Source organism: Lepus europaeus, chromosome 11 (genome assembly GCF_033115175.1).
Source record: "Lepus europaeus isolate LE1 chromosome 11, mLepTim1.pri, whole genome shotgun sequence".
NCBI lineage: Eukaryota > Metazoa > Chordata > Mammalia > Lagomorpha > Leporidae > Lepus > Lepus europaeus.
Window position 1 is genome coordinate 116,114,213 of NC_084837.1, and position 12,133 is coordinate 116,126,345.

At 45.7% G+C, this 12,133-nt stretch overlaps 1 protein-coding gene across 6 annotated transcripts in view; it reads right to left on the reverse strand.

Annotated features, from left to right (window-relative positions):
- LRRC49 (leucine rich repeat containing 49) overlaps positions 1–12,133 on the reverse strand; it is a 191,667-nt gene that overhangs the window by 13,896 nt on the left and 165,638 nt on the right. The gene's annotated exons all lie outside the window — the stretch shown is intronic.

Here is a 12,133-nt window from a genome sequence, read left to right on the forward strand (position 1 = left end):
TATGAAGTTTTCATTTAATGCTACACAATAAGCATTTCCTACATTATTACATTTATAGCTTTAATAAGTGAATAAAACTCAACGGTGATACAGATCACAATTTACCTGGTTGGTCCCTTTTATTGGGTGTTGAGGTGATATAATTTTCTTTCTTTTGTAAAGAAAAAAGTGACATGGAGCTCTTCACCTGCATTTATGTTCTTCACTGCTTTTTTTTTTTTTTAACAAAAGCAATGCCACATATCTTTTTTATTAGCCTTTCCAAATAATCAAGCGTCCATTAATTGTTTTAACATCATTTATTTTAATATCCTTCAGATTAATTTTGCTGTTCTTTTCCTAATTTTGTGAGATAAATGCTTAGTGCACGCATTTCAGCTCTTTGTTCATTCTTAATACACCCAGTTAAAGAGTAACACATTTCCATCAAACACCAGTTAAATAGGAGCCCATATGTTTTGAAATGTCATTTTAAAATTTTATTTCAGTTCAAAGTAGTTTCAGATTTCCATTATAAGATTGTCTTTAACCTATGGGTTATTCAGAAATATGTTCCTTAACTTCCAACTACATGGAGATTTCCTGGATATCATTTTTGTAACTGGGGTTAAAGCTTAATGGAATTTTTAACAGGGAACATGACCCAAGCAATTTCAATTCTTTGTAATCTGCTGGCTTTTGATTTATGGCCAGTTTCTGATGAATTTCCATAAATATTCCATATGTGTTTGATAAGAATGTGTATTTTGCAGTTGTTGGCAGCAATATTCTCTAGATGTCACTAGGTCAAGTCTGCTACCATATTCATCAAATATTTCAAATGTTTGTTCTATTAATGACCCAGAGATATATTAAAATTTCCCACTTCAATTGCTGCTTTGCAGTTCTGTCAATGTGGCGGTTATAAGTTTTTAGGATGCAGATTTAAATTTGCTACATCTTTCTGGCAGCACAATGTACCATCATTTTGATACGATCCTGCTTATTTCTATTATCATCTTTACCCTAAAGTCACCCTAAAGTTCACAAGGGCTCTAAGTTTTTGTTAGTAGCCATGTTATCTTTTTCCACTATTTAACTTTTCAAACTTTACACATACTTATGTTTCTCTATAAACATAAGAGATACTTATAAACATAAGAGATACTTACGTTTATACAAGATATGTTTATATATAAGAGATATGTTTATAAGAGATACTTATGTAAGAGATACGTAAGTATCTCTTATAAACAACATGTAGTTGAACTTCATTTTGCAAATTCAGTTTTTCACCAGAACCATCAGGATGTCCATCACTGAGGAGGCTGACTGTGAGAAGGCTGTGTTATGGCTTCCTTGAAATGGGCCTTTTACAAGTGCTTCTGCAGCTGGGCGAAGCCTGGTTCGGGCCCTGGGATGCTGTGTGCTGCCCTGTGACTTGCTTTCACCAACAGAGTGTTCTCGGCACAGAGCAAGCGGAGGCACGTTTCCGCAGTGGGAGAGCACACGGAGCACAGACAAGTCCTCCCACTCAGGCCTTGCAGGGCCAGGCTGCAGCCAGCCTCCCAGCACCTGAGAGCAGGCAGGGAGGTCAGCAGAGCTGCCCGCCCATCCACAGAGGACGCGATGCAGAGGACCTCAGCTGGGGCAGAGCGACTGTGGATTCACTGGACACAGCAGTGCTCCCTGGTTTAAGCCACGGACAGCAGTGCTCCCTGATTTAAGCCACGGAGCGTGGGGTCTTTTCACACGGTAACAGCAGAGGGATGCAAGCCTAACTGCTGATGTTGTGCTGAGGAGGTTAAATCTACCACTTTGCTTCTTTCTACTTAATCCACAGGCTCTAGACTGCTTTCCCTCCCACTCCTCCCTACTCCCAACTACTCTGGAAGCTATACATTCCTTTATATTTTGGTTACATAGAAACTATAACATGAACTCTTTTTCTTAAAAAAAAAGAACAACAAAAATCTATCTTTTTTGAAGGCGTACACAGAGAGAGGGAGAGACAGGGATAAAGAGATCTATCCACTGGTTCACTCCCAAAATGGCGTTGCAATGGCCAGGCCTGGACCAGGCCAAAGTCAGGAGCTATGAGCTTCTGCCAGTTCTCCTATGTGGGTGCAGGGGCCCAAGCACTTGTGCCATCTTTGGCTGCTTTCCCAGGGACATTAGCAGGAGCTGGATTGGAAGTAGAGGAGCCGGGACACAAACTGGTGCCAACATGAGATGTCGGCGTCGCAGGTGGTGGCTTAACCTGCTGCACCACAGTGCTGGCCCCAGTGGGAACTTGTAATTCACTGATAATTATACTGATTGTCTTTGCATCGTGCTAACTGCATTTACCTCCATCCCAGACATGACAAGTCCATTTACTCCTCTTATTACAAACATCGCTGTTGTGATGGATCTCAACTCCAGTTCCCACAAAATATTGCTGGAGCTTTGTACAGTCAAGGTTCATTTAGTTTTTTAGAAAAGATTTATTCATTATCTATTTGAAAGGCAGAGTTACAGAGAGAGAGAGAGAGAGAGAGAGAGAAAGGATTCTTCCATCCACTCCCTAAGTGGATGCTCCACTTGGAAGTGGAGCAGCCTGGGCTCCAACCAGTGCCCATATGGGTTGCCAGCATCGCAGGTGGCAGCCTTTCCCACTATGCCCCAGTGCCAGCCCCAAGGTTCACTTGGTTTTATCTAACATACTGAATATTTCCTTGCTCTTTAGCTTTCCTTGCATTTCAAACCTGTCTTGGATCACTGGCCTGCTTTATAGTCTCTTAATTACAAGCTTTATAGTTTCTCTTACTGTTTACAGTTTAATGCAGACTCTCAGGTTTTGTTTATTATTTTGTGTGAAATGTCTCATATTTCACCTTAATTCAGATTCAGAGAGAGAGAAAGGGGGAGAGAGAGAGAGAGAGAGTCAGTCCCCATTGACTGGCTCACCGTCTAAATGCCCACAATGGCCGAGGCTGGACAAGCGCTGAAAGCGGGGACTGAGAACAGTCTGGGTCTCCCACATGGGTGGCAGGGGCCCAGACTACTGGAGCCATCATACTGCTTCCAGGGTCTGCGTGAGCAGGGGCAGGGACAAGGAGCCAGAGGTGAGTATCAGACCTGGCGCTCCATGCAGGAACCTGGCGTCTCCAACACTAGGCCGAAGGCCCAGCCGCATCTTAAACCTTAAGACACAGCTGCTGTGTGCAGAGGTCCAGGTTAGGGACTAGTTTCCTTCAGTGCATGGTACAGAGCACTCTGCACAAGGACTACAGCACCCAGTACGTGGACAAGTCAGTCACTATGTGGAATACAGCACTCCAACTGGAGCATGTCACCAAGCACATAAAACACAGCACCCAGCACCCAGCACACAGCACCCAGCACCCAGAACACAGAACACAGCACTTAGTACACAGAACACAGCACTCGGTACACAGAACACAGCTCTCGGCACACAGAACACAGCTCTTAGTACACAGAACAAAGCACTCAGTACACAGCACTCAGCACTCAGAACACAGCACTCAGCACACAGAACACAGCTCTCAGTACACAGAACACAGCACCCAGCACCCAGAACACAGAACGCAGCTCTCAGTACACAGAACACAGCACCCAGCACCCAGAACACAGAACACAGCTCTCAGTACACAGAACACAGCACTCAGTACACAGAACATAGCACTCAGCACACAGAACACAGCTCTTAGTACACAGAACAAAGCACTCAGTACACAGCACTCAGCACTCAGAACACAGCACTCGGTACACAGAACACAGCACTCAGCACACGGAACACAGCACTCAGCACACAGAACACAGCACTCAGCACACAAACACAGCACTCTGTACACAGAACACAGCTCTCGGCACACAGAACACAGCACTCAGCACACAGAACACAGCTCTTAGTACACAGAACAAAGCACTCAGTACACAGAACACAGCACTCAGAACACAGCACTCAGTACACAGAACACAGCTCTCAGTACACAGAACACAGCACCCAGCACCCAGAACACAGAACACAGCTCTCAGTACACAGAACACAGCACTCGGTACACAGAACATAGCACTCAGCACACAGAACACAGCTCTTAGTACACAGAACAAAGCACTCAGTACACAGCACTCAGCACTCAGAACACAGCACTCAGCACACAGAACACAGAACACAGCACTCAGCACACAGAACACAGAACACAGCACTCAGCACACAGAACACAGCACTCAGCACACAGAACACAGCACTCAGCACAGAAACACAGCACTCTGTACACAGAACATAGCACTCAGCACACAGAACACAGCTCTTAGTACACAGAACAAAGCACTCAGTACACAGAACATAGCACTCAGTACACAGCACTCAGCACTCAGAACACAGCACTCAGCACACAGAACATAGCACTCAGAACACAGAACATAGCACTCAGAACACAGAACACAGCTCTCAGTACACAGAACACAGCACTCGGTACACAGAACACAGCACTCAGCACACAGAACACAGCTCTTAGTACACAGCACTCAGCACTCAGAACACAGCACTCAGCAAACAGAACATAGCACTCAGCACACAGAACATAGCACTCGGTACACAGAACACAGCACTCAGTACACAGAACACAGCACTCAGCACACAGAACACAGCACTCAGCACTCAGAACACAGCACTCAGCACACAGAACATAGCACTCCGTACACAGAACACAGCACTCAGTACACAGAACATAGCACTCAGTACATAGCACTCAGCACTCAGAACACAGCACTCAGCACACAGAACACAGAAAAAGCACTCGGTACACAGAACACAGCACTCGGTACACAGAACACAGCACTCAGCACACAGAACATAGCACTCAGTACATAGCACTCAGCACTCAGAACACAGCACTCAGCACACAGAACATAGCACTCCGTACACAGAACATAGCACTCAGAACACAGAACACAGCACTCTGTACACAGAATACAGCACTCGGCACACAGAACACAGCTCTTAGTACACAGCACTCAGCACTCAGAACACAGCACTCAGCACACAGAACATAGCACTCCGTACACAGAACACAGCACTCAGCACACAGAACACAGCACTCAGCACACAGAACACAGAACACAGCACACAGAACACAGCACTCAGCACACAGAACACAGCACTCAGCACACAGAACACAGCTCTCAGTACACAGAACATAGCACTCAGAACACAGAACACAGCACTCAGCACACAGAACACAGCACTCGGTACACAGAACACAGCACTCGGTACACAGAACACAGCACTCAGCACACAGAACACAGCACTCAGCACACAGAACATAGCACTCAGAACACAGAACACAGCACTCAGCACACAGAACACAGCACTCGGTACACAGAACACAGCACTCGGTACACAGAACACAGCACTCAGCACACAGAACACAGCACGCAGTACACAGAACACAGCACTCAGCACACAGAACACAGCACTCGGTACACAGAACACAGCACTCGGCACACAGAACACAGCATTCAGTACACAGAACACAGCACTCAGCACACAAACACAGCACTCAGCACACAGAACACAGCACTCAGCACACGGAACACAGCACTCAGCACATGAACACAGCACTCAGCACACAGAACATAGCACTCAGCACACAGAACACAGCACTCAGTACACAGAACACAGCATTCAGTACACAGAACACAGCACTCAGCACACAGAACACAGAACACAGAACACAGCACACAGAACACAGCACTCAGCACACAGAACACAGCACTCAGTACTCAGAACACAGCTCTCAGTATACAGAACACAGCACTCAGCACACGGAACACAGCACTCAGTACTCAGAACACAGCACTCAGTACACAGAACACAGCACTCAGCACACGGAACACAGCTCTCAGTACACGGAATACAGCACTCAGCACACAGAACACAGCACTCAGCACAGAAACACAGCACTCTGTACACAGAACATAGCACTCAGCACACAGAACACAGCTCTTAGTACACAGAACAAAGCACTCAGTACACAGAACATAGCACTCAGTACACAGCACTCAGTACACAGCTCTCAGCACACAAACACAGCACTCAGCACACACAACACAGCACTCAGCACACAAACACAGCACTCAGCACACGGAACACAGCACTCAGCACACAGAACACAGCACTCAGCACACAAACACAGAACACAGAACACAGCACACGGAACACAGCACTCAGCACACAGAACACAGCTCTCAGTACACGGAACACAGCTCTCAGAACACAGAACACAGCACTCAGTACACAGCTCTCAGCACACAAACACAGCACTCAGCACACAGAACACAGCACTCAGCACACAAACACAGCACTCAGTACTCGGAACACAGCACCCAGCACACAGAACACAGCTCTCAGTACACGGAACACAGCACTCAGCACACAAACACAGCACTCAGTACACGGAACACAGCACTCAGAACACAGAACACAGCACTCAGTACACAGCTCTCAGCACACAAACACAGCACTCAGCACACACAACACAGCACTCAGCACACACAACACAGCACTCAGCACACGGAACACAGCACTCAGCACACAGAACACAGCACTCAGCACACAAACACAGCACTCAGCACACGGAACACAGCACTCAGCACACAGAACACAGCACTCAGCACACAAACACAGAACACAGAACACAGCACACGGAACACAGCACTCAGCACACAGAACACAGCTCTCAGTACACGGAACACAGCACTCAGTACACAGAACACAGCACTCAGCACACGAACACAGCACTCAGCATACGGAACACAGCACTCAGCACACAGAACACAGCACTCAGCACACAGAACACAGCACTCAGAACACAGAACACAGCACTCAGTACACAGAACACAGCACTCAGCACACGGAACACAGCACACAGAACACAGCACCCAGCACACAGAACACAGCTCTCAGTACACGGAACACAGCACTCAGCACACAAACACAGCACTCAGCACACGGAACACAGCACTCAGCACACGGAACACAGCACTCAGTGTGTAGAAAACAATACACCTCTGCTGTCTCCCGGCGTCTACCACTACAGTTATGTCAAGTGTTTTCTGCGCTCCCTGGAAAATTGCCTCTCTTTTCCTGGTTGTTTACAGTTGTTCTCCTCAGTGTTCCTTGCATCCTAGTCACTGGGCTGTGACCAGGTTGGGTTTCTTTCCCTCTGTCTCACCAGGGATTGGCTGTAATTATTTTATGGGTGGATTCATGTCTCCTTCAGTTCTGGAAATAGCCTGCCATTGCCTCTCCAATATAGTTTCTGTCCCACTCTCTACTGCGCCTCTTGCAACTCCAGTTCAACAGACGTTGAACCTTCTAATCATGCCATTCTCAAACTTCCCATCCACTTCCCCATAGTTTCTCTCTTCTTTTCTCTCTGTGCTGGGCTCCTGAAGTGCCTCTAGCCCATCCCTCAGCTGACTGACTGTCTTTGCTACTATCTGTGTCTATAAACTTCCAAACAAGTTTTAATTTTATATTTTTCACTTATAGAACTTGCTTTGGTTTCCTTTGATACACTGGGTCACTTTCTGCAATCTCCTGTTCTCTCTGGATATTTCCAAGTCTATCTTTTTCTCTCATGAAATAAACTAGACACAACCATTTTTACGCCTGCACCCCCACAGACAACCCAATCCTGTTTTAATTCTAGTTAAAAGCAACCAGATGTCCCCACAGGTGGCAGCGAGTCCCAGCTCGGTGGAGGAGGACGGATCTCCGCTTTGACCTTCCCTTGACAGGAACCAGGAGCCCTGACCCCACTGAGGCTGGGTTACGGCTTCCGCACACAACAACAGCCCTGTCCTCAACTTCGCCTTTCGCAAGTCGAAAGCCCCAAATCCTCTCATTATAATGCACATCTCCAGCCTCCGCGGCACAGGAACCGCAAGTGTAACACACACGATAACTCAGTGGGCATGTGTGCACACCCTGTTTTGAATACGCATGCCTCTTTCTGGATGTACCCCCAAAACATGGCGACTGTGTGCAGCTCCCCCAGAAGCCAGCCCGACACGGCTGCTGACTCCTGGCCGTCTTGGCAGCCTGGTTTTGGGTCACGAAGCCGTTCTGCTCCTGGCGCGGCCAGCCCACATCCAGCCCTCTGTTCACAGCCGGCTCAGATCCCGGCGGTTTCATTGTGTTCTTCTGATAGCTCTTACATAGGGTGACATTTCTTTATGTGTCTGGTTATTTATTAATGTTTTCATTGAGTACTGGTCGTTACCCTTGAAAATTATCTATTCGGACTCTCTGAGATAAAATAAAAATGATCTCCTTCAGAGAGGAGGTGCGTTTGCTTTTCCCCGAGAGCCTTAAACTCTGGTATCACTTTCAGCCAGCCACGTGTCGTGAACTCGGCTGTGAATCTGCATGAAGACTGCCGCCTGTTCATTTGTTCCAGGGACAACGTTCTCTCTGCTTGCACCAGGCAGCTTTCCTAGGGAGTCTCGAGCGGGAGAGGCCGACTCCGTGCTGACACACCCTTACACCGCAGGTGCAGCCAATAACCCAGGGACGTTCTCAAGTCTCACTGGCTTCTTCAGGCGAGGCCCTCGGCTTTGCTTTCTGTCCTCCCCACTCTCTGGGCTGGAGGAAAAACCCAAACTGAGTTTCCCTGAAATGCCTCCCGGTCAAACACAGCCTCTGGGGTGTTAGGAAGCACACTTCAGGTCTTCGTGCCTCCTCTACCCCGTCCACCCCTATTTCTTGGCAGAAAGCATCCAAACTCTTTGGACTTGGTAACAGTATCTCCTCCATACCAATGAATGCCAGGTGGTGGGGTCCTGCCTCGCTTACGGATGGGGCTGGCTATTACAGGCATGGTCATAGGTCCTACCTCACTTCCAGATGGGGCTGGCTATTACAGGCATGGTTGTAGGTGCCACCTCGCTTCCGGATGGGGGCTGGCTATTAGACAGGCATGGTCGTAGGTGCCACCTCACTTCAGGATGGGGCTGGCTATTAGACAGGCATGGTCGTAGGTGCCACCTCACTTCAGGATGGGGCTGGCTATTAGACAGGCATGGTCGTAGGTGCCACCTCACTTCAGGATGGGGCTGGCTATTAGACAGGCATGGTCGTAGGTGCCACCTCACTTCAGGATGGGGCTGGCTATTAGACAGGCATGGTTGGAGGGTTGATCTAACATCTGGCCTCCATATTCCATATTGTGATTCACTGTGGACTCCAGGAGTTGAGCTCTTGGATTTTTTTTTTTATTTGAACATCAGAGTTACAAAGAGTAAAGGGGAGAGAGGGAGAGAGAGGGAGGGATGGAGGGAGGGAAAGAGAGGAATAGAGGAAGAGAGGGAGAGAGAGAAGGAGAGAGAGGGAGAGACAGAGAATAGTCCATCTGGTTCAACAGCCAGGGTTGGGCCAGCCTGAAGCCAGGAGCTTCATCTGTGCTTCCCACGTGGGTGGCAGGTGTCCAAGGACTCGGACCATCCTTTGCTGCTTTTCTCAAGCCATTAACAGGGAGCTGGGTCATGTGTGGGACCGGCGCCCATATGGGATGCCAGCACTGCAGGTTATGGCTTAACCTGCTGTGCCACATGCCTGCCCCTCAACTACTCTTTTGAAATTTCTTGTATCTTGACAAGTTGCTGCTTTGTCTATGAATCTATTTTTCCATTTTTGCTTTCCTTTGGTATTTTTCTAGTTTCTTGAAGTGAAAGCTTATTTTATTACTTGCTAACCTTCCTTATTTTCTAATAAATACATTAAAGATACATAATTTACTCTCAGTACAGTTTTGGCCATATCCAAGGGTTCAGACATACAGTATTCTTGTTATACTCATTTATGTTTTATTACTTCACCTTTAGTTTCTCCTCTAATTGAAAAGTTAATATATTCTTAAGAATGATTTTTTTAAAAAAAACAAGAAACAAAACAAAATCAGAAAGAGACCTGAAGCAGGATCCACAGACACATAACAGGAAGTACACAACTGTGCACCTCGAAACCGGGTCCCCAGGGCTGCACTCAGAGGCAACCATTTCTTTACAAAGTCAAACATTTTTAAACTCTGTAAGAATCTCTCCGAGACACATCCCCACTGCTTACACCTCTTCTACATGCTGGTTCTCTATCTTGCCCTTCTTTTCACAAACATCCTACCGACTGCTACATACAGGAACTGCAAACTAGCTTTAATGTTAAAAGCAACTGGTCATGTTGTACTGAAAAATGTTTAGCAAGTTTTCATATTTTTGCCAATATAAACACTGGCTGAAATGAAAAGCTTTGGATACAGACACACACACACACACACACACAACTTATGCTCAGTTTTTTAAAAAAACTATCCTGGGACCAGCATTGTGGTACAGCCAGTTGGTTAAGTCACTGCTGACAGTGCTGGCATCTCATACGGGAATGCTGGGTCCAGCCTGGCTGCTCTGGTCTCCATCCAGCTCTGCTAACGCACCTGAGAAGTCAGCGGACCCAAGTCGTTGGGTCCCTGTCACCCAAATGGGAGACAAGGATGGAGTTCCTGGCTTCTGGCTTTGCTTACCCTACACCTGGCTGTTGTGGCCATTTGGGGGGAGGGTGAACCATCAGATGCAAGATTCTCTCTCTCTCTCCCCCTGTCCCTTTTCCTCTCTTTCTGTCACTCTGCCTTCCAAATAAATAAATAAATAAATAAATAAATATTTTAAAAAAGTTATTCTTACATGGACATCAATATCAAAGAAGGTAAAGGAAGAAAACCTCACAGTAAAAGATCACAGGAAGTTCAAATCACATATTATAAAAAATCTTTGGGAAAATAGCAGGGCAAAGTTACTACTTATCAATAGTCACATTGAACGTTAATGGCCTCAACTCTCCAGTTAAAAGACACAGACTGGCTGAATGGATTAAGGAACAAAACCCATCTATTTGCTGCTTACAAAAAACACATCTTCCCAGCAAAGATGCATGCAGACTGCAAGTGAAAGGTTGGAAAAAGATATTCCATGCCAATAGAAACCAAAAAAGCGGGCGTAGCCATATTAATATCAGACAAAAAACTTTAATACAAAAACTGTTGAGAGACAAAGAGGGACACTATATAATGATTAGGGGATCAATTCAACAGGAAGATGCAACTATTCTAAATGTATATGCAGCTAATTACAGGGCACTGGTTTATTTAAAACATATGTTAAGGGACTTAAAGGGAGACTTAGACCCCAATACAATAGTACTGGGGGACTTCAATACTCCACTCTCAGAAACAGACAACCAACCAGACAGAAGATAACAAGGAAAGAGCAGATTTAATCGACACTATAGCCCAAATGGGTCTAACAGATATCTACAGAACTTTCAATCCTACATTTAAAGACTTTACATTCTTCTCAGCAGTACATGGAACCTTCTCTAAGACTGACCACATACTAGGCCATAAAGCAAGTCTCAGCAAATTCAAAAGAATTAGAATCATACCATGCAGCTTCTCAGACCACAGCGGAATGAAGCTGGAAATTAGCAACTCAGGAATCCCTAGAGCACGTGCAAACACATGGAGATTGAACAACATGCTCCTGAATGAACAATGGGTCATAGAAGAAATTAAAAGAGAAATCAAAAACTTTCTGGAAGTAAATGAGGATAACAACACAACATATCAAAACTTATGAGATACAGCAAAAGCAGTGCTAAGAGGAAAGTTTATATCAATAGGTGCCTACATCAAAAAATTAGAAAGGAACCAAATAAATGAGCTTTCAAGTCATCTCAAGGATCTAGAAAATCTGCAGCAAACCAGACCCAAATCTAGTAGGAGAAGAGAAATAATTAAAATCAGAGAAGAAATCAACAGGATTGAATAAAAAAAATTTACAAAAAATCAGCCAAACGAGGAGCTGGTTTTTTGAAAAAATAAACAAAATTGACACCCCATTGGCCCAACTAACTAAAAAAAGAAGACAAAAGACCAAAATCAATAAAATCAGAAATTAAAAAGGAAACATAACAGCAGACACCACAGAAATAAAAAGAATCATCAGAAATTATTACAAGGAGTTGGATGCCTGCAAACAGGGACATCTATCAGAAATGGACAGATTCCTGGACACATCCAACTTGCTTAAATTG